This window comes from Talpa occidentalis, unplaced genomic scaffold (assembly GCF_014898055.3).
Source record: "Talpa occidentalis isolate TD23 unplaced genomic scaffold, MPIMG_talOcc4v2.1 talOcc4.9, whole genome shotgun sequence".
Classification (NCBI taxonomy): domain Eukaryota; kingdom Metazoa; phylum Chordata; class Mammalia; order Eulipotyphla; family Talpidae; genus Talpa; species Talpa occidentalis.
In genome coordinates, this window is record NW_023605305.1 from 50,908,696 (window position 1) to 50,931,134 (window position 22,439).

Here is a 22,439-nt window from a genome sequence, read left to right on the forward strand (position 1 = left end):
CTTTATATTCTGTTTCTAATTAGTGCCATTGTAATGTTTTATACATACGTAGAGATACTCATACTCCATAATTGTTTATTAAGTTTAAATGTAGTCATCACAAAATTTAAAATCTCTTATCCTTCAATACATCTTTCGTATATGGAACCAGGACCTCGACTGCTTTTGTACATCCTTTGTACTCAATGTCCTTCATCACCTTGGTCTTCACATGTTATCATGTGAGATTATAGGATGCACTTCTTTTTTTTTTTCATATCTGAGATGGGAGGGGCAAGTGTTATTACTCCTGGGTGTGAGATGAGAAAAATGGCTGCTCATGTTCTCACTGAAGGCCATGTCAGATTCAAACTCTGGTTTGGTCTTGTGACTGGTGCTGTTCTGTCTTTTGTGCTTCCCTTTGTCACAGTTAACTCCTTGATGTTCCAGCATACTCCCAGGCTAAGAGGGTCTTTCTAGTCTACCTAGGTTTACCTGGCAGAATGAATCATCCTATATCTGATCTGTGGCTCCAGAGAGAGACTCTCCTAACAACTTTGTTGATTCGTATTGTTTCTCTTTTCAAAATTATGACTGTTGGGCCTCCTTGGTGGCGCAGGTGGTTGAGCACAGCGCTGTGAAGCTGTCCGTAGCCTCTATAATGCCTGTCCGATCCCTGCTGGCCACAGAGATACCTACATGGCAAGGATACCTCTCCTGTCTCACCTGCTGCTCCCCTCTGTAGTCTGTTTTGGTCAGTCTGCCTGTTCTGTTCCCTGCTCTGTCTCTGGTGAATTCTCTCACCTACCCGCACATCTGACCTGTACCCCGGTTCTTACAAAAATAAATAAATCTTAAAAAAATTATTTGCTCTTAAAAAAAAAAATTATGACTGTTGGTTTTGCATGCCAATACACAGGGGCGACCCGCTGTATTGTCCCCAAAAGTGTTTTTTCAGCATAATTTATAAACTACTACATTATACTAACTCTATTATATTTACTAAACAAATGCAAACTAGAAAGAATCACAAGTGCATCCCGCTAACTCCACTGGCATTTTTGTTGTTTGCTCATGATTAATAGCTCATATTGGTGAAACATCTTCATTTTATCTTAGAGTCACTAGGAAATTTTCCATCCCAGACCACTTGTTTGACAGCCAAGTGGCACAAATGAATAATAATAAAAAAAATTTGAATAAACTGCTAAACTTTGGGTGCCATGTTTAGTAATACCTAATGAAATGTGGCATAGCTAATTGAACACTGCTTAATACATTCAAATGTAAATGAGATACTCTTTTTAAAAATGGGAGTAGAAACAGGTTGAAAGCAGAATTATAGCTAACAAAATTCTGAAGTTTTCTAAAAATTAGTACATATTAGTAAAATCTATAATTTTGTACTTATAAAACTAAATGAAATCTTTTGTTCCCAAAAGTTTTTCTTCAGGTAATTTATTAGCTACTACATTATACTTACTCTATTATATATACTAAACAAATGCAAGCTAGAGTCACAAGTACATTCCACCAACTCCATTGACATTTTTGTTGATTATTCATGCATAGAGGTACTGCTGAATCTTTAATCAGAGTTGGCTATGCCAGGGTAACTTCTTTGAATAACTTTGATGAAGAGTTCAATTTTATTGCTAGAAAACAGAAGTTATCAATTATCCAAGTTTTATTTTAACTCTTGGAATATTTCCTAGGCAGACTATCAGTTGGTCTGTAATGAACAGGATAAAGAGATTCATAGATTTACTGTACAAATTAAATTAATCATGATCAGGTATCTGCTTTGATATGTGATAAATTATGTCTGAATAGGTATATTTATGTGTGGAATGTCTTATACATATGGCTAATTGATTGAACATCTAATGAAATGTATGTTTAGGAAAAGTTGAGGAAAAGATTGACACAGGATCGCATCAAAAGTTGCAGAAATAAACACCCAATCATGTGGGGGATTAGCTACTATTAAACAAGAAAGCATCAGGAATATATTTGAGACTCCTTTCAAAAATGCCATCAGCTTTTAAATTCACAGTTATTTATAATGAATCTACACATACACTGGTCTGTTAGAGTCTCAGAACTGAGCAAAACAACTAATATGTTTTCCCACTTATTAATGTGGAAAATTCAAGTTTTGAAAGGTTGAATAATTCTTCAGCTTATTCAAATCTGAGACCATTTTCATGTTTCCCTGTCCCGGCTTTCTAAACACATCGTGCAGCCCTAAGTGAGTATCTATTAGTTAATGTATATTGGGATACCAAGTATATCATTTCATATGACTTAAGAATTTATAATCAAGCTGGAAGAAATGCATAACAAACACATGTGTTTACAAAGTCTTTGGCACATGGGAAGCAATAAATGTGTGAGTATAGGAAAGAGTTACGTGTTCAATTTAAAAAAGATGAAAAATGACATGAATTCAGGAGACAGAAACATCACCAAGGCAAGGCAATCAGAAATATCTTGAAGGATAGGAATGGGAAAACAGGATATAAACAGTTTGGGTGTGTATGAAAGGAGGGAAGGATCTACACACTTGTGAAACTCATATCCTGATGATATAGAATGGTTCCATTACAATTGCATGTTCACAAAATAAACCATGGATTCTAATTTAATTCCATCATTTTTTGTGTGTGTTACAAATTATATTTCCTTTTCTTTGTATTTTCAGTTTTGCCCTTTATTGAGGTAACATTGTTTTACAGCACTGTATGATTTAGGGGAACAGCTTCACCCCTTATCAGAGTTATGTTACCACCCCACCTCCACCATAAAGCACTCAGACTCCTTTAACATAGTAAAAGTTGAGGAAAAGATTGACGCAGGATTACACCAAAATCTGCAGAACTAAACATCCAATCATGTGGGGGATTAGCTACTTTTGAACAAGAAAGCATCAGGAATATTGTGTCTCCTCTCACCTTTGTTCCCACCCCAGCATTTACCCCCACCTTTTTTTCCCCAGTATTTATTTATGCTACAAGAGCTGGGATACAGACCAGAGATGAGGGGAGCAGCAGGCGAGTCAGGAGAGGTCTGCTGCACCATGTGGGTAGCTCCCTGCCTGGCTGGGGATGGAACTGGTGCTGCAGAAGCTGTGGATTGCTTCATAGAGCGGTGCTTAACCTCTTGGGCCATCAGGGAGGCCCTACTCCCACCTTTTAGCCTCAATTCTGCAGTCACATTTCTAGGGTTTATTTTGGTTTATTTTTGTCTGTTCCTTTGTTGTTGCTGTTGATTTTTTTCCCTGTATTCCACATATAAGTAAAATTATTTGGTATTTGTCATTCTCCTCATTACTTATTTCATTCAGCATATTTCTTTCCAGTTCCATCCATGTAATTGCAAACAGCAAGAATTTGTCCTTTTTATAGCTAAATAGCATTCAATTGTGTATATATATCATATCATGTTTTCACTGCTCTGATGATGGGCATTTATATTTTTCCATAATGTGGCTATTGTAAATAGTGCTTCATGAGCATAGGAGTGAATATATTGCTTCAACTTAGTGATTTTGTATACTTTGGATAGATAACTATGAGTGGAATTGCTGGGTTATATGGTAGGTCTATTTTTAATATTTTGAGGAATCTCCGTAATGTTTTCCAGAGGGACTGGACCTATCTACATTCACCAACTATGTAAGAGGATTCCTTTTTTTCCACTCCCTCACCAACATTTATTATTTCTGATCTTTTTGATATGGACCATTTTCACAGGTGTGAAGGGGTATCTCATTGTGGTTTTCATTTGTATGTCTCTAAAATAGGTGATGTTGAACATTTTTTTTTTAATTTTTATTTATTTATTTATTTTTAATAGAGGCATGTTTTTATTTATTTATTTGTTTGTTTGTTTCTTTTGTTTATACATGCACTGGGTACAGTCAGAAGTGTGGGAGGGTGAGAAAATTCACCAGAGCCAGAGCGGGGAGCAGAGCAGGCAGAAGGACCAAAGTACACTGCTGAGGGGAGCAGCGGGCAGCAGGAGAGGTCTGCGCCATGTGGGACCCTCCTCTGGTGGCCGGGGAGCAGCCGGGGATCGAACCGGTGCCGCAGAGGCGGCGGGCAGCTTTGCAACCCAGTGCTCAACCACTGCACCACCGGGGAGGCCCTTGAACATTTTTTTCATGGGCCTCTTGGCCCTCTGTATGTCTTTTTGGAAGAGTGCCAATTTAGCTCTTAGGTCTATGTTTTGATTGGATTATTTGTTTTCTTTTTCTTTAATGCATGTAATGCCATCACTTTTTAGTTGTTTGATTATCCATTTGTCATTTATCTTTTCCAAATTTTAATAAACTATACAACTATCAGTATTTTTTTTTGTGTTGGAAAGTTAGACAGTGAAAGTACAAATCACTAGAAAATTATCAGGTGCAATATAAGTGTAAGGCCTTTTATTCTAAGATATATACATTTACAGGAAGACTAATAGCACTGCAGAATGTAGGATAGACTCAGAGAAATTGGGACTAGGAATAACATCAGCAAAAGTACTATCACAAGTGTGATGCAATTCGCGCAGGTGTAGATCCTTGATATGAAGATAAAGAGCTGAACAGACTTATTCATGGTTTCTAGACTTTCTTACTCTTTTCTTCCATTCTTTCAGTTTGTGCCTCAGCAAACTCCAAGATTACTTCAGGTCAGAAATCAATTGACATACACCCAATTAGACAAAAAATAGTATCTAATTCATGAATACAGACAGTCAATGTGCACCAAATCCAGTCCATCACCCTGTTCCTGAAGGATTTTTCTATAACATAATCTATACTCTTTACTCCCTAGATTAAAACCTTTTAATGGTGCCACATGATATTTATATTAAATCAAAGCTCCTTAGTATGATGGATAAGAAAACTGAAAATCTGATATTTGTCTATTTTTTTTTTTGTGATTGTACAATCATTTTTTTTATAAAAAAATTTATTTTTATATTCCCCATACAATTGCAACCCCCCCATTCTGACCCCAATCCCTCCCCTCCCACCACCCACCCCCCAAAAAGTGTCTCTGGTTCATAGTTTTTTGTTGATTTTGATTTTCACTTTCTTATAGTTATTCATTTTCCTGGTCCCTTATTTAAGTTTTCTAGATTCCTGCTATGAGTGAGACCATCCAGTATTTTTCTTTTTCTTTCTGGCTTATTTCGCTGAGCATGATCCCTTCCAGTGCCATCCATGTTGCTGCCAATTGCATGTGTTTATCTTTTTTGAATGCTGAGTAATATTCCATGGTATATATGTACCACATCTTCTTGATCCAGTCATCTATTTTTGGGCATTTGGGCTGTTTCCAAAGCTTAGCTATTGTAAACAGTGCTGCTATAAACATAGGGGTGCAGGTGCTCTTTGGAATTGATGTTTCTGTGTCCTTTGGGTAAATACCTAGGAGTGGAATTGCTGGATCCTATGGAAGCTCTATGTTTAGTAGGTCCAGAAATCTCCACACAGCTCTCCATAGTGGTTGGACCAGTTTGCACTCCCACCAGCAGGGCAGGAGAGTTCCTTTTTCTCCACACCCTCGCCAACATTTGTTGTTGCTAGTTTTTTTAATATGTGCCATTCTCACTGGTGTAAGATGGTATCTCATGGTAGTTTTGATTTGCATTTCCCTGATTACAAGTGATGTTAACATTTTTTCATATGCCTGTTGGCCATTTGCATTTCCTCTTCAGAGAAGTTTCTTTTTAGCTCTTCTGCCCAGTTTTTGACTGGATTATTTTCTTTGTTGTTGTTGAGTCTCATCAGCTCTTTGCAGATTTTTGTGATCAATCCTTTATCATTAGTGTTGTGTGCAAAAATGTTCTCCCAGTTGGTGGGGTTTCTCTTTGTTTTTGTTATTGTCTCTTTTGCTGTGCAGAAGCTCTTTAATTTGATGTAGTCCCAGCTGTTTATCTTTGCCTTCACTATCACTGCTTTGGGTGATGTGTCTGTAAAGATGTCTTTGATGTGCAAATCACGTAGTGTTTCGCCTATATTTCCTTCTATGTATTTTATGGTTTCAGGTTTTATGTCTAGTTCTTTAATCCATTTTGAGTTGGTTTTTGTGTATGCTGTGTGGTAGTAGTCAAGCTTCATTCTTTTGCATGTAGCGGCCCAGTTTTCCCAGCACCATTTATTGAACAGACTTTCTTTGCTCCAATGCATATTCTTTGCTCCTTTGTCATATTACTTGACCATAAATCTGTGGGTTTATTTCTGGATTTTCTATTCGATTCCATTGGTCTGTGTGTCTGTTCTTGTTCCAATACCATGCATTTTTGATGATTATGGCTTTGTAGTATCGCCTGAAATCTGGGAGTGTGATGCCTCCATTCCCTTCTTTTTTTTTCAGGAGAGCTTTGGCTATTCGGGGTTTTTGGTGATTCCATATGAATTTCATCAATAATTGTTCTATTTCTTTGAAGAATAACATTGAAATTTTTATTGGAATAACATTGAATCGGTATATTGCTTTTGGTAGGATGGCCATTTTAATAATGTTTATTCTTCCAATCCATGAGCAGGGGATGTCTTTCCATTTCTTTGTATCTTCTTCTATTTCTTTTAACAGTGTTTTATAGTATTCTTTGTAAAGGTCCTTTACCTCTTTTGTTAGATTTATTCCCAAGTATTTGATTTTTTTTTGTTTCGATAATAAAGGGGATTTTTTTTTTCATTTCTTCTTCTTCAGATTTATTGTTAGTGTATAGGAAGGCTTCTGACTTTTGCATGTTGATTTTGTATCCTGCCACTTTGCTGAACTTATTGATGAGTTCAATTAGTTTTTCTTTGGAGTTTTTGGGGTTCTCTATGTATATTATCATATCATCTGCAAATAGTGATAGTTTGACTTCTTCTTTTCCTATTTGGATCCTTGTATGTCTTTCTCTTGTCTTATTGCTCTGGCTAGGACTTCCAGTATTATATTGAAAAGCAGTGGTGAGAGTGGACATCCTTGTCTTGTTCCAGATCTTAATGGAAATGCTTTCAGCTTTTCACCATTGAGAATGATACTAGCTGTTGGCTTGTCGTATATGGCCTTTATGATGTTGAAGTATGTTCCTTGTATCCCAAGAATTTCAAGGGCTTTTATCATGAATGGGTGTTACACTTTGTTGAAAGCTTTCTTGGCATCTATTGATATTATCATATGGTTTTTATATTTCTTTTTGTTGATGTGTTGGATAACGTTGATTGATTTTGGGATGTTGAACCATCCTTGTGTCCCTGGAATGAATCCTACTTGGTCGTGGTGAATTACCTTATGGATACACTGTTGGATTCTGATAGCTAAAATTTTATTGAGGATTTTTGCATCAGTGTTCATTAGGGAGATTGGCCTATAGTTTTCTTTTTTTGTGTTGTCCTTTTTCGGTTTTGGTATGAGTGTAATGTTGGCTTCATAGAATGTGTTAGGTAGTATACCTTCCTTCTCAATTTTTTGGAAGAGTTTGTGAAGGATAGGCACTAATTCATCTCTGAATGTTTGGTAGAATTCATTTGTAAATCCATCAGGTCCTGGGCTTTTGTTTTTGGGGAGGTTTTTGATTACCATTTCAATTTCGCTGCTTGTAATTGGTCTGTTTAGGTGTTCTATTTCTTCTTTATCTAGCTTTGGGTGATTGTAGAGTTGTAGGAATTTGTCCATCTCCTCTAGATTGTTGAACTTGTTTCCATATAACTGTTCATAGTAGTTATTAATTATTCTTTTGATTTCTGCTGTGTCCGTTGTGATTTCTCCTCTTTCATTTATTATCCTATTTATTTGTGCTTTCTCCCTTTTTGCCCTTGTGAGCCTGGCTAGGGGTTTATCTATTTTATTTATTTTTTCAAAGAACCAGCTCTTGGTTTCATTGATGTTTTGGATTGTTTTTTTAGTTTCGATTTCATTTATTTCTGCATTGGTTTTTATTATTTCTTCTTCTTCTACTGGTTTTGGGGTTTTTTTGTTCTTTTTCTAGATCTTTGAGCTTCAAGATTAGGTTGTTTCTTTGAGTTCTTTCTTGTTTCTTGATGTGAGCATCTATTGCTATATATTTTCCTCTTATTACTGCTTTTGCTGCATCCCATACATTTAGGATATTGGTGTCCTCCTTGTCATTCAATTCAAAGAATTTTTTAATTTCTTCTTTTATCTCCTCGTTAGTCCAGTGGACTTCCAGTAGTGTGGGTTTCAATCTCCACGAGGTAGGAGAGTACCTTGCCTTCTTTTTATGGTTTATTTCTAGTTTGATGCCTTCATGGTCAGAAAAGATGGTTGGTATGATTTCAATCTTGGTGTATCTGTTGATGTTTGTCTTGTGCCCCAGTATATGATCGATCCTAGAGAATGATCCATGTGCGCTTGAGAAAAATGTATACTCAGATTTTTTTGGGTTTAGTGTGTTCTATACATGTCTGTTAAGCCCAAGCACTCTAGATCCTTATTTAGAGCTTTAGTGTCTTTACTTATTTTTTGTCTTGTTGATCTATCCATTGTTGATAGTGGTGTGTTGAAGTCTCCCACTACGTATGTGTTTTCTCTGATGTCTGTTTTCAGAGATGCCAATAGTTGTCTGATATATTTTGGTGCTCCTTCGTTTGGTGAATATATGTTAATGAGTTTTATTTCTTCTTGAAGTATTGTCCCCTTGATCATAATGTAATGACCACTGGGGTCTCTTTTTATCTTTTTAAGTTTGAAATCTGTTTTATCTGATATGAGTATAGCTGTTCCTGCCTTCTTTTTTGGTCCATTTGTTTGTAGAATTGTTTTCCATCCTTTAACTTTGAGTCTATTTTTATCTTTTGCAGCTAAATGTGTTTCCTGGAGACAGCAAAAGGTTGGGTTTTGTTTCTTAATCCAGGCTGCTACTCTGTGTCTTTTTATTGAAGAGTTTAGTCCATTTACATTTAGAGTTAGTATTGATATGTTAGCATCTGTATTTGCCATTATGTTTGTCTTTCCTTTGATTTTATTTATTTATTCTTTTAATAACTTTCTTTGGCCTTTTTTTGTTGTTATTCGTCCCTCTGAGGTTCTGGCTTTAGGACTCCTTGTAGTATTTTTTGGAGTGGGGGTTTAGTCGTAATAAAATTCCAGAGTTTCTGTTTGTCTGGGAAGGTCCTTATTCTTTCTTCAAAGAGGAAGGAGAGCTTTGCGGGATAGAGTATTCTTGGTTGGCATCTGTTTTCTTGGAGTCTGTTGACTATGTCCCTCCACTCTCTCCTTGCCCATAGTGTTTCTTCAGAGAAGTCTGATGTCAGTCTGATTGGTTTCCCTTTGAATGTTATCTGTTTCTTCCCTCTTGTTAGTTTCATTATTTTTTCCTTGTCTTGGATTCTTGGGAGCTTTACTATTATGTGTCTTGCTGTATTTTTCCTTTCGTCATGGAAGTTTGGTGTTCTTCTTGCTTCTTGTATATCAATTTTCAGCTCCTTCTTCGCGTTTGGGAAGTTTTCTTCAATTATATCCATGAATATTTTCTCTGTTCCTATATCTCTCTCCTCTCCTTCTGGGATTCCTATAACTCTTATATTTCCTTTCCTCATGGAGTCAGATAGTTCCCGAAGTCTTTCTTCGGTCTTTTTCCTTCGTACTTCTCCTTCCTTTTCTGTTTTAGTTCTTTTTATTTCTGTGTCTTCAAGAGTACTTATTTGTTCTTCCATTTCATCTATTCTGCTTTCATTGCTTTTCCCAGAGTTCTTTAGCATCTCCATTAATTCTTTGATCTCCTGCATTTCTTTTGCTTCCCTCTTTAGGGACTCAATTTCATTCTTCTGGTCATTAATTATTTTCCCCTTATCATTGTTTTCCTTTATGACTTCTGTCAGTTTTTTAATCACAGCAATTTTAAATTCTCTATCTGGAAGGCCCAGAAGTTCTTCCAAGTTACTGTCATTGCAATCTGGTAGATGGTTTTCTTTGTGCGGTGTGCTTTTTTGCTGAGGAGTTGCTGGGTTGCATGTGGTTTTTCTACTCCCTACTGCCTGTTTTCTAATTTGCCGTATTCCTTGTGACACTGTGTTGCTGGTACTGGCCGGCATCTTGGGAGACCTTCCCAGCTCACCACTGGCTCCTCTGGGGAACTTCTGCTGGGTTCACAAGTCTCCAGCAAAGAAAGGTCCCTGCTGCAAAATGGCGATGCGGGAATGTGCTCCCCTGCACGCCCGGTCTGCCCCAGTGGTGGGTGCTGCTCCCCTCTGGGCTGGAACTGCAGGCTAGAAGGTGCCCAGCATGGGCAAGCCTCCCAGCTTACCTCTGGCTCCTCGGTGAGCCTTCTGCTGGGTTCACACAGTCTCCAGCAAGAAAGGTCCCTGCTGCAAAATGCCAGTGCAGGGGACGCGCTCCCCTGCACGCCTGGTCTGCCCCAGCAGTGGGTGCTGCTCCCCTCTGGGCTGGAACTGCAGGCTAGAAGGCGCCCAGCATGGGCAAGCCTCCCAGCTTACCTCTGGCTCCTCGGTGAGCCTTCTGCTGGGTTCACACAGTCTCCAGCAAGAAAGGTCCCTGCTGCAAAATGCCAGTGCAGGGGACGCGCTCCCCTGCACTCCCCGTCTGCCCCAGCGGTGGGTGCTGCTCCCCTCTGGGCTGGAACTGCAGGCTAGAAGGCGCCCTGCATGGGCAAGCCTCCCAGCTTACCTCTGGCTCCTCAGTGAGCCTTCTGCTGGGTTCACACAGTCTCCAGCAAGAAGGGTCCCTGCTGCAAAATGCTGGTGCCGGGGACGCGCTCCCCTGCACGCCTGGTCTGCCCCAGCGGTGGGTGCTGCTCCCTGTTTGTCTATTTCTTAACACTCCTCTGTCATTTTGTTTATCATGTCACCTAGTCTATGTGTCATAACTTTTGTTCTTCCTCCATCATACCTTGCAAACTCTAATAATATTTAATACCATCCCTAACTGAGCTACACTTAGGATGGTTCTCAGATCGTTAGTATATATAGTTCCATTAGAATTAGATGCATGGACTTTGGAAATGGAAGGCTATGATATTGACTATTTCCCCATCTTTCTCTAACTGTGGAGCTTGTTAACCAATCTCAGTAAGCCTTAATTTCCTTATTTGTAAAATGAAAATGAGGATAATAGTTTTAACTTCCTGGGTTTCCTATGAAATTTGAGATGGCAAAATATCTAAGAACATGGAACCTGGACCAAGTCAGCTTTGCTTTTATTCTAGCTCTACGACATATGAGCTGTTGAATGAAGCTGGAAAAGTTACTTAATTTAGCTGTGCTTCAGTTACCTTTACATAAAAGGGGATAGGGCCTATTTAACAGGATTTTTGTTAATACTGAATTAATGAACACAGATAAAACACGAAGAAGAATACCTTACAGCATTTGGTAAGTATAATCTATAATTATTACCATTATATTTCATTGTAATAGAAATAAAAATATCAATGTCTAACTAATCACAAATTATCTCTCCTGCTCCAAGTCTCCTTCAGAGGAATAAAGTTTTTGCATATTCTATAAAATAAGACTTCATTTGTGCTGTGAAAAATCTGGGTGATGGATTCGTTACTGTTAGGAGAGCAAAGTGAGAGATAAAAATCACTGTCCAGATCTCTGCATTTTTCTCAGCAAAAAAGAACAAAGGGTCAATTATGGGACTGTGGAATCAAGAGATTCTGCAGTGCTCTTGAATGAGGTTATTCAATGACTCATCAAATTCTATTTTCTTGTTTTCAGAAAGAATGTAGACAGTGTCCCAAAGGCAGTAATATATTATTTATTTATCTATTCATTTATTTATGGTTAATCATGTAAAAAATGCACTTTGGAGTGAGTTAGTAGGGCAGCTATATAAATCATCCTTATTGGATGATCTTCTGACTGTAGTAATTGTGTAAGTATGAGGTCCTATAGTGCTTTTAAAGGATCTGGGTGAGCAGCCAGGTGATAATTGGGGTCCAGGTGGCTACTTGTTACCCCAGTCTTTTTCTGGAATGACACAGAGAGACAGAGATGGAGGAAGGAATAACATGGATGGTGAAACAGCCACAGAGATCAAATGAGGAGAAAATTCATAGCTTGCAAGATTGGGAACTATTGTGTAGCAGGAGTACCACAAGGAGAGCTAAAAGATTCATAAAAAACTCCTATGAGGTGCTATATATAAAACTGCCTTGCCTCTCCAATAAAGAAAACTTCAGGAAATATCTGCATCATTCTTCAAAATTTCTGCAGTTGGACTATTATTCTATAAACAGGTTATAGTACAGAATCTGGTCCATGTTGAGTGGTTGAAATGAGTTTAATACAATTCCTGGAATAATGTATGCACTTGACAAATGATAGTAATCATTATTATTGATAGACATTGAATTAGTAATATTTCCTGAAATTTGATGTTGCTTCCTAGTTATCGTTACACATTTCATTCCTTCTGTTTATGCATGTCGTAGTCATTCAACTAATTCTTTAGGACCGAACCAAAGCAGCTCCACCTCATTGGAATTGATTAGTTCCTTCTTTGTCCCACAACATAATTCTTATATACTCTCTCTTAATCAGCATCACTATAATTCACTGCAGCCATGAATACCATTCTTGCTCAACTATATGAAACACTTGTGTCCATTATGGGAAGAGCCGCCTCTAATTGATTGATCCTTCTAATGACTCATTTCCTTTCTGCAGTGGATAACTAGACTCGCAGGCTGTTTCTTTTATGTGGTTGAGTATCTTTCCCCAGCAGTTTCAGATTTATAATGGCTGTGGTCTGGGAGCCATTCCTAACAGTCTGGTTTAATCCTGTGCATCAGGAGTAATTCTGAACAAGCACCTTCTTTGACTATATCATTTTATTGTTTTAGCTTTTATTTATTTTCTTTGCATTTTTTTAAATTTTATACATATTTTACATCATTTTTCCTTTTTTTAAAAAGATTTATGTATGTATACAAGAACTGGGGTACAGGTCAGAGGTGTGGGGGGGTGAGAGGATTCACCTCAGACAGAGTGGGGAACAGAACAGGCAGACTGACTGAAATACACTGCTGAGGGGAACAGTGGGAGAGACAGGAAAGGTCTGCTGCACATGTGGGTAGCTCTCTGGCCAGCGAGGGGATCGAACCCACGCCGCCGCAGAGGTTGTGGACAGCTTCACAGCACTGTGCTCAACCCCTTGCGCCACCAAGGAGGTGAACTGCATGCTTTGTCTTTGGTGTAGTCCCCATATACCACCCCCAATTCACCTGTGCACCATCACCATAGTCCCTTGTGCTCTTCCCTTTCATTTAGGAAATAAATGATATAGTTATCTTCTATATAGATCAACACCATGATAAGGAAGATACTTAGCCTCCTCTATGTGGGGAAATGATTGTCTTAGTTGCCTAAATAAGCACTGGGCATCTCTTCTATTGTTTTGGTCTTGGCCCCCCTAGCTTTGGGATCAGTCACAGGCGTTATTATATATTTCTTTTTCCTATTGATTGGCTTTACTGTCATCAAGGATATTTTAAGCAAGATTAGCAAATAGCATCATAGGCTTAATGGACAAACATTGTTTCAGTGGTTGAGAAGCCAGGCCATAATACATGAAAAGGAATAACCTGAGAAATAGGGCAATAATGTATGAAACTAATTCTCTTTGACTTGGCCTCCTGTAGACGGTGTTACTCTTCTGTGAAATCAAAAGATAAAGCATTAAAACAATTCTTGGAGAGGCGGTGTCACCACCAGCATGCCATATAGTTTCTCTGTTGCTGAAGAAAATCCTTTAAATCTCTTGGTACTGTCAGGAGAAATATTGGTACTCACCCAGAAATTAATATAGAGAGCGGGAAATACAATATAGAGTGGAAATTCAAGTTTCTTCCATGTCTTGCAATGCTATAACCACAAGTCTTGAAACCCAGTTCCTGATCATAACAGAAGAACTAGTTTATCTCCTATTGTGAAGCTTGGCCTAAACCAAAGGCCAGGTTCCCTTTACCATAGTCTGATGCCTGGACTGTTGGATACCTGTCTTTCAAGGCTATATTTGACATACATCTGATTCAGATGGCCTTTTAATGCTGATCAGCACAAGAAGAGCCAGTCTATCTTCCTCCGTCTTCCTCTAGATTCCCAAAGACTGTACATTTCTAACATCACTCTTTTCAACTCCTGAGACTTTTAAGATTTTTTCTCTGCTCTTTTCAGTGCCCTTCAAAGAAATCTCCTCTGTCCTCACCTTCTTCTGATTCAAATCTAACTCTTACCTGAGGATGCTGCTTTCCTTAAAACCATTTCAAGTGGTTGTCCTTTCCACTGTCCTTGTAATGTTTTGTCTGAAGGAGACTATAGAGTATGGTTGTCATTCTTGTCTCCTAACTGCTTTCAGTTTATTCTCTCTCCCTCTTGCCTAAACCTTCAACTTTGATCCTCATGCTATAAAATTGTACCAACCACACACTTTTTTGTTATCATCTAATCCTCTTACTTAAAGACATTATCTACAGGCTCAGTTTCTTTCTTAAAAACACCATTATCAAAATTTGTGAGGACATCAATATCCATGTAGATTTTCCTTTCAGTACTTCAGACTTTCATTTCTTTGAACTTCTCTCTTCTAATTTTCTTAATTTTCACCTACCTTAGATATTCACTCTTGTGGCCAGAACCTAGACCTGTCATAACATGACTTCAATTCCAAGCATTTAATTCTCTGTTCATGTACACTTATCCTTTCATCCAAAATTCCTTCTAGTACTCTAAATCCAGCAATAATTTTACATCACAAGGATATAGAACTCATTGATTTTGTCACTTTTTCTCTGCTCCTTATTACCTCATGGCTTGACTACCATCTGTTTAGAATTAAAATACCATGAACAATCACTATAATCATTCTCTTGTATGTACTCCTGAATTTCTTGCCCCTTTGTTGTCTCATCATATTCACTTATCAAAATTACAACCTTCCTTAATTGCTAATTGCTATTCTATAACTGAACATTGCAGGAGAAAACACACAACCATGCTGAATGGTTTCACTCTAAATTCAGGATCACTAACCTAAAGTGAACTCTTAATGCTGACAATTATGCTAGATTTTTCTAGTTTTTTCACCCTTCAGCTCTCTTCTATAATTATTTCACATAATGTCCTCTCTTAAGCTATTAAAACACATTCCTTCATCCTCAATCTCAGATTAAATTCTTGTTACTTATTTAAGTAAATTTAATTGGAAGAGAATTTCAGCAAATTCCTGCCACCACAACAAACTGTCCATCTGCGTCAACCTTCTTTAAATGTTGAAATGCCTGTGCTCCGAGAAAAGGCCAATCTCTCTACCTAGAGGGTAAATTTCTTTTAATCTATGTTGGTCTAATTAAGGATATTGTTCCACCATTTCCCCTCTCTCCTGAATAGTCATCCTTCTCACCATCTTCCCCTCACTTATCACATCTTTCTGTATGCACAAATGCTTTGTTACTTCTCCAAACTTCCTCTTTTAACCTATATATATCTCAGTTACTTCTCCAATGTTTCCCCTTTATAGCAGAATTATTCATATGAGTTTTGTATCTTCATGCTCTCTGGTTACTTTCCAGCCATTATTACTTGAACCTACTTCAGTAAGTCTTCTGTCCTTCCACTGAAATTGCTTTTGTCAAGGTCATTAAAGGCCTCCACATAGCTAAAAACACAGCATCAGTTCTCAGCCATGAGTTCTGAAATTGAATGAGTTCTCATTCAATTTAACTCTACCAATATTTGGTGCATTTGATCACTCCTTTCTCTGTTAAATATTTTACTCATGTGACTTCTAATATCACTTTCACTATTAATTTTCATTCTACTTCATTGGTTGTTTTTTTATTAATCATGGTTTATAAAGCCTACAATAAAATATAAACTATGTTAATAAAATTTTAGGTTTTTATTTACTAATGCTTTATTCTAAATCTATGTATGTATGGGAGTGGCAAGGATGAAAAGTAGCAGGTATCATTTGCTGTAACTGTAAACCTTTTTAGAAGTAGGAGTAATAGCTGAAGTCTAAACTTTCAGTGTCTGAATAGTGAGTTCTAATGGAAAATTTATTTCCCAGCTGGATTCAAATGACTAGAAAGAAAATGGGAACCTTTCTAAAACAAGAGTTGAATCTCTTCAACACTACCTAAGCTACTCTAAAATTTGAATTGAAAATAAACAGCTCCTAATATAATAGTTTGTAACTGATGCAAGGAAAAGACACAAAGCACATTTATACCTGCAGTAACATTAATGCATTCCAAAACCACCCAAAAGTTTACCTAAAAGATGAATGGGCTTTATTGGAACCAAATTGTTAAGAATCAGATTAAATGTAAAGCCTCTTAACAGGACAGTGGGTACTAGAAAGATTCCATAGTGGTGAGTCATATTTAGGATAGTATGGATGTTTAAGAATTTTTTTTCATAGCTGTAATCCATTAATAGTATTAGTAAATTTACATTTCATTACATTTTATGCAAAAATAATAAAATACCTACCCTTTCCTTTCTAGTGTTTTTTTTTTTTAAAGTAGAAGAAAATTTGGTGAGGCTTCTATAGAAGCAGAATGACATGATTTTGTGCTTAGCTGTATCCTTATGCTTCGTTCAGGAGAGAAGGCAAATTCTGCTTTATGTTCCTTTTTTTTTAAAAAAAAAAAAAAAAAGATTTATTTATTTATTTATACAAGCACTGGGTGCAGTCAGAAGTGCGGGAGAATTCACCAGAGCCAGAGCAGGCCCAGGGAGCAGAATAGGCAGACCGAGGAAGTACGCTGCTGAGGGGAGCAGCGGGCAGTAGGAGAGATCTGTGTGCTATGTGGGACCCTCTCCAGTGGCCTGGGATCGAACAGCACTGCAGAGGCTGCGGGCAATTTTGCAGCCCAGCACTCAACTGCTGCGCCACCGGGGAGGCCCCTGCTTTATGTTCTTAAAGGAAGATAAACACAAGAATATTGGCTAATGCCTATGCCTTAGTTACTTAGGGACTTAATAAATTAGGCTCCTTGGGACACACTGGATCTCTTCTCTCTCTGATTTTTTTTTAAAGATTTATTTATTTATTTATACACGCACTGGGTACAGTCAGAAGCACGGGTGGGTGAGAGAATTCACCAGAGCCAGAGTGGGGAACAGAACAGGCAGACGGACGAAACACACTGCTGAGGGGAGCAGCGGGCACGGCAGGAGAGGGCTGCATGCCATGTGGGATCCTCGCCTGGCGGTCAGGGATGGAACCAGCACTGCAGAGGCTGCGGGCAGCTTCGCAGCCCAGCGCCCAACCGCTGTGCCACCTGGGAGGTCCTCTCTTTCTGATTTTTTAACAACCTTCCTTTACATAGTCTAACCAAAACCTTTCCATGTTTCAGGCAAATGTCATGGTACCTTAACTGTTCCCCTTCTCTGGCCTGGAATTTTCTCCTTTTGTGCTCCCATAGCAACTGGCTTGTTCCCCAGCACATGAAAGGTATTTTTACTTGTCTGTGTCTCACCAGTCTATGAATTTTGTGAAGAACCAACTTACTGATCTTTGGATTCTTAAATAGCAAAGTACTTGAGTCATTTTACAGTGATTGCTTATTTTCCTCTTACTATGTGTCTGACACTGGGCTAAGTATTTTACATGCATTATTTTATTTGATAGTCACAATAACCTTGGGAAGTAATTTTTAGTATAATGTTCATTTTAAAGACAAAGAAGACTGAGATTTAGAGATTTTGAATGATTTGGCCAAAACACATATGCAGTGACAAGACAAATACTAAATTTCAAATCATTCAGAAAGTCGTAGGGTACTCTTTAACTACTTTGCTGCATTCAAATCTTCACTGTATATACATTTCAATTGGGAAGGTGGCAGAAATTTGGGACCCATAGGCTATAGATCTCATTCCCATTTATCTCTGAATCTTAGGTTACCAATTCCCTGGAGTGTATTAAAGTTGTTCATTGGATGGGAATGTTGGGAGGATTCTTAGTAATGAGTTTTTTTTTTTTTTTTTCCACTCTATAACTTGTGGCCTAAAGTGGGAGAAAGGAGACTCCTAGTCAAGTTGTCTAATCAAAAGTATCCAGAAGAAAAATATATTTTCCTTTTTGGAATAAAATTGTCAGTCCCAAAGCAAAAAGGAACAACAAATTGCATCTATAAGAAGGTGAACTTCAGTTTCCAAACTCTGCTTTCTTAGTGGATAAAAAGGAATGAAACATAAAGCTATATCTCATGTTTTCAAGTCTTATGGATAATAAAAATCAAATGAAACTCTGCCAAATGGGTGAGTGGGAGTCAGATGTATAATTAAACCTCCTTCTGGAATATGTGTCATTCAGAGATCAAATGGCTACCATCAAATTGGTCTTTCAAAGTATACTATTGAGTCATGGAAAGCTGTCAATAGTTTTTCACCATGGAAATTTTTTAAGAAGTAGGTTTTTTAAAACAAATGATCTAACTTGCTTAAGAATATAAGCACCCATTTACAGAAAGAGAAAAATGAATAACTTATTATAAATTATGGTTAGTACAGTTGTGTCTGAATTTATGCAGATTACATTTTGGGTTTATTTTAGATTTAATGTCACATGAGTTATTCCTAAGGTTTTTCTTCTGAGACCTCTCTCAATAATGATTTGAAATAAATGGATGGGTATAACCATGTGATGAATGACATTTTATATGAAAACACTGGATATTTGAGTTTGCCCTTTCATGACATCTAAGAAAAAAAGAGTGGGGATGGTGGTGTCAGGAGATATTCACAGCCAGAATAGAGGAAATGAAAATCCAGCATTACCTTTAAATACCACTCCTGTAGACAGCTTAGTCTGTTAGGAAGAGGTAAATAACATTTCAATTACAGGAAAAAAAAATGTTTGTGCAAGCACTCCTTCTACTCTGAAGCCCCAAACAGATGCCATTTTACAAGATTTTATCTTTAGTAATGTTTATAATTAATTAGATATCATTAAATAGCTATTCAAAAAATCAATGTACTAAAAATAAATACAATATTTTAAATGCTATACATGTTTATGGCATTTTCTAATCAAGAGCTTTAAAAAAGAAGGCTTGCTTGAGTGCTACAGATTGTTATTTCTTCTTTGAAAGTAATAGGTTGCAATTGATCTTTTCCAGTCTGGTTAGTGAGCAAAGGCATTTCCATGGGTACCATGAAGAGGAGAACCTGTTCTACTTTTGCTATCTTATGTGACCACTTGGACTTTCCTGTTTCCTTTATATATTTTTAAATTTTCTAATTATATTTGATTTAATTATACATGGTTATTATTTTTCACAATTTAATGTATCAATGCATGCAATTTTAGCATAACAATTTTAAAGTATAACTGCCAATTAGAGAATTTTATATGCCCCCTTTTCTTGTCTTACTTTTTTAAATTGAAATATGTTGGTTTACAACATTATTTATCAACTAGAGGCATAACATCTCACCTTTTCAGATGCATGTCCTGACCCACACCCACTGCCAAGATACCCATAGTCCTCCATGGACAGGGCAGTATTCTCTATGTTTAACAAAGCACACAGATGTTATTTTATTCTGAATCTGGTTACACTTCTTTGTTGTTCACTCTATTAGTAGATGAAGTCAAATGTAATCTTGTAGCCTGGGTAAACATAGCCTGCCTCAATAGGTGGTACTAATCTAAAGAAATGGTAAATGAATCCCTCTATGCTAAAAGGAATAACTATTTGTGCATTAATTGTTTTTTGGAAGTAAGACTGAACCTAGTTCCTATGTTTCTGGGAGACCTGCTCCCCACTTTTCAATGTTACCCTCTACTGATGTTCTTGCAGTACTAATGTATCAAGAGTTTCACCTCCCTTTGAGCTCTCAACTGTGAGAGGGGTTATTTCTTTGGCTTCAAAACCATTCAGGATTACTGCTACTGCATGCTGAGTACATTTGCAATAGTTGTCTCCCTGGAGGTCCATAGTGGTTAAAGGGATCTTAGGGCAGAACTTAAAGCTCATTTTGGACATGGAGATCTTTGGATGTCTTCAGGTTGATAGGTTTTGCATAAGAGAAAATTTGTTCCCTCTACTAAGCAATGATCATTAGCAGTATCATGGGGGAGAGATCATGTGGTTCTGCTCTCTGAATCTTTCCTCTGAATAAAGGAGAGATACTCAGAGTACAGTTAAATATGTGGGATATGGAGTTTGAGAATTCAGCTATTTCATTTCTGTCATTAACATGCATAGGACAGCCACTGAACTTTGCTTAGACTGTAAATATTCAGGGTTTCTTATGGAAGAAATTATACATAGCTTAAAACAAAAGTTTTTTTTTGTAATTGTGTCTTTAAGTTACAACTATCTCATTTTCTTCAGTAATATTAATATTCATATAGAAGTAGTTTAAGAGTATTAAGTAAGTTATGTAACTACTGTTACATGAAACACTAGTAACTTTAGAGGTATGGGTTATCTTTTGTCATGAGGGGGCATATATTTGGTTCCCATTAATAAGCGCAATAGCAAAAGCAGTAATAAAAACAAAAACAATTATTAGTTGGGAGTTCAATACAAATGGACTATTTTACCCAGTCAATTTTAAAATACCAGGATGTTTGGCACAATGTTTAGAGTTGTGACACAGTTGGAAAAAGTTAATTCCTTTTGACTTCTGCCAGTTAGTATTAAACTTATGAGGCATGAAATCATCTAATTCTCGATAATAGGTTTTCTATAGAGTTCCCAGTAGAAAACATTTATGCTTGAAACATATGTGCCTAGATCTCACAAACCACAGGAACATTTATTTACAAAAATGCAGACTATCTTCCCCTTTCAGTGCTCAGAAACGAAATAATTTTTTAAAAGACGGAGGGAAATGGGTCATAAATTTGCCCATATCTTTTGTGAAGGCTCAACAAATCAACTGAGTTAAAGTCTAGGATATATTACATTTGCATATTTATATATTCAAACTTTTGGCAATTGCTACTTTTTCCTCATCTCCATTTTATTCCAGTTTTTTTTTTCCCTTTTTTTTCTATTGGAGTGGTATGTTTTATTTTTGTCCTCAATTGGAGAGGTAAAGATATGCCTGATATGATCAAACTGAGATGAAAAATTATCCCATTTCATGGTATGAAAAGATCAATTTTAACATTAAGTTTCATGAAAGACAGGGGAAATAAATTCTTATTAGACACTGACCTGTCACTAACTTGTTCTCGATCTTACTTTCACCTGGTATTTCACAGTATAGTTAGATCCTTGTGGCAACATTTTGGGTTTAAATCTTGAACCATTTAGAGTCAAAGGAAAGTATATCACTCCATTTATCCCACTTCCTGATCTTTTTAGATCTTTTAACCCATTCATGGTCGGTCACTTACAGAGAATAGTAAGTTTTCAGTGTCTTCTTTTTCTTCAGGTACCAAAATATATCATTTTACTTTCCAGAGATTATTCTGTTTTCATGAATCTCTAATATTTGGTAGTTTCTACTCTGAGCATCTGCATTTGTCTGAATTTCTATGTAGTAATGTTTATTTGCTGTCTCAAATTTTAGAAGATATATATTTAACTGCAGAAAGTTTAGATAAACAAAAAATTACAAAGGATAAAATAAAAAGCATTTATTCTCCCCCAAATCCTGTAATTACCATGATGTTTGTGTCCTTCTTTCTACCTTTTAGTGCATATACACATACTCACACACCATATACACAGGCATAAATATAAAAATAAATTATGTGATTGAGGCTATTCATATTTTTTGTCAACATCCACTGAACAATGCAAATGTTTTCTATAAATCCTTCCTGTACATTAGAATTACCTGAGGAAATGTTAAAAAAGCAAGAAATATCTACATTTCAGCATCAGAAATTTTGATTTAATTGAGCTAGTTTCATTTATAAGTATTTTTTTTTTTAAGATTTATTTATTTTTTTATACAAGCACTGGGTACAGTCAGAAGTATGGGAGGGTGAGAGAATTCACCAGAGCCAGAGCAGGGAGCAGAACAGGAAGACTGATGAAGTTCACTGCTGAGAGGAGCAGTGGGCAGAAGGAGAGGTCTGTGTGCTATGTGGGACCCTCGCCCGGCGGCTGGGGATTGAACCAGTGCTGCAGAGGCTGCGGGCAGCTTCGCAACCCAGCGCTCAACCACAGCGCCACCGGGGAGGCCCCACAAGTATTTCTTTTTTTTTTTTTGGGGTTTTTGCAGGTCTTTTATTGGGGTTCAGTGGGTACGTGGCAGGCAGGGGTGCTGGGGGGCACAGTATTTCTTAAGAGAGCATATATTTCTATTTCTCCAAAAAATAAAGTAGATAATCAGTGCTATAGGGGATTCTTTTGGAGATGAGTTTGCACCTTTATATTCCAATAAACTCTTATCAGTCTAGATCTTCTGCTATTTGGAATCTTGACAGTTGATCACATTCTTCTGTTGTGCTTTGGATTGTTGTTTTCAATTCTTTACTGTATCCATATTATAGAACTACAAA

At 37.1% G+C, this 22,439-nt stretch overlaps 1 long non-coding RNA gene across 1 annotated transcript in view; it reads left to right on the top strand.

Annotated features, from left to right (window-relative positions):
* The window catches only part of LOC119236351 (uncharacterized), a 93,313-nt gene that overhangs the window by 68,264 nt on the left and 2,610 nt on the right, over positions 1-22,439 (top strand). The window contains exons 10-11 of the long non-coding RNA XR_005123035.2: positions 17,323-17,420; positions 17,982-18,109. This is a non-coding gene — a long non-coding RNA (uncharacterized LOC119236351). The remainder of the gene's footprint in view (positions 1-17,322; positions 17,421-17,981; positions 18,110-22,439) is intronic.